The sequence below is a fragment of the Octodon degus genome, unplaced genomic scaffold, assembly GCF_000260255.1.
Source record: "Octodon degus isolate 3935 unplaced genomic scaffold, OctDeg1.0 scaffold00007, whole genome shotgun sequence".
Taxonomy (NCBI): domain Eukaryota; kingdom Metazoa; phylum Chordata; class Mammalia; order Rodentia; family Octodontidae; genus Octodon; species Octodon degus.
In genome coordinates, this window is record NW_004524583.1 from 2,417,494 (window position 1) to 2,418,125 (window position 632).

At 33.1% G+C, this 632-nt stretch overlaps 1 pseudogene; it reads right to left on the reverse strand.

The window, feature by feature from the left end:
• Positions 1–266: 266 nt before the first annotated feature.
• LOC111813341 lies at positions 267–377 on the reverse strand (annotated as a pseudogene).
• Positions 378–632: the final 255 nt, after the last annotated feature.

Here is a 632-nt window from a genome sequence, read left to right on the forward strand (position 1 = left end):
TCACCTCATTGTTTAGAAAATATATGATATTCAAATTTTGAAATTAATATTTTCAAATAATTACAAATGTCTGTGACCAAATTATAACCAAATATAATTTTCACTTATGTTGCCTTGTTTTTGTTCTTTTTTGATTTTCCTGTATTATTTTGGTTGAATTGTTTTAAGGGGTGGTTTATTTTTTTGTTTTTGATGCCAAGGACTGAACCCAGGTCTTCCAGCTTGCTAGGCAAGCATTCTACCACTGAGCCAAATCAGCAGGCCCTCAAAAACAGTGGTTATATGCCACGCTTTAATTGTATGTGTGTTACCTGGCTCAAGGGCCTCTTTCATCCTTGTCAAGGGGAGTGCTAACCTTCTCTCCTGTCATGTAACACTTCATTTCTATTGTTTAACATCAATGAACAATAATTATGAAAATTTTACTTTAAATGATTACTTTTATTTGGGTGCTAAAGTCATTTGAACTGTGACAAAATATCCAAAGTATTTTCAAGTTCTTATTTATTCTTGTTTTGTGTCACTTTCCCTGATATTGTATAAATTTTTCTGCTAAAAATTTAATTTAAAAATATATCCAGGGACTGCAACATAGTCCAGTGGACTAAGCACCTCCTTAGGCCAGCACAGGG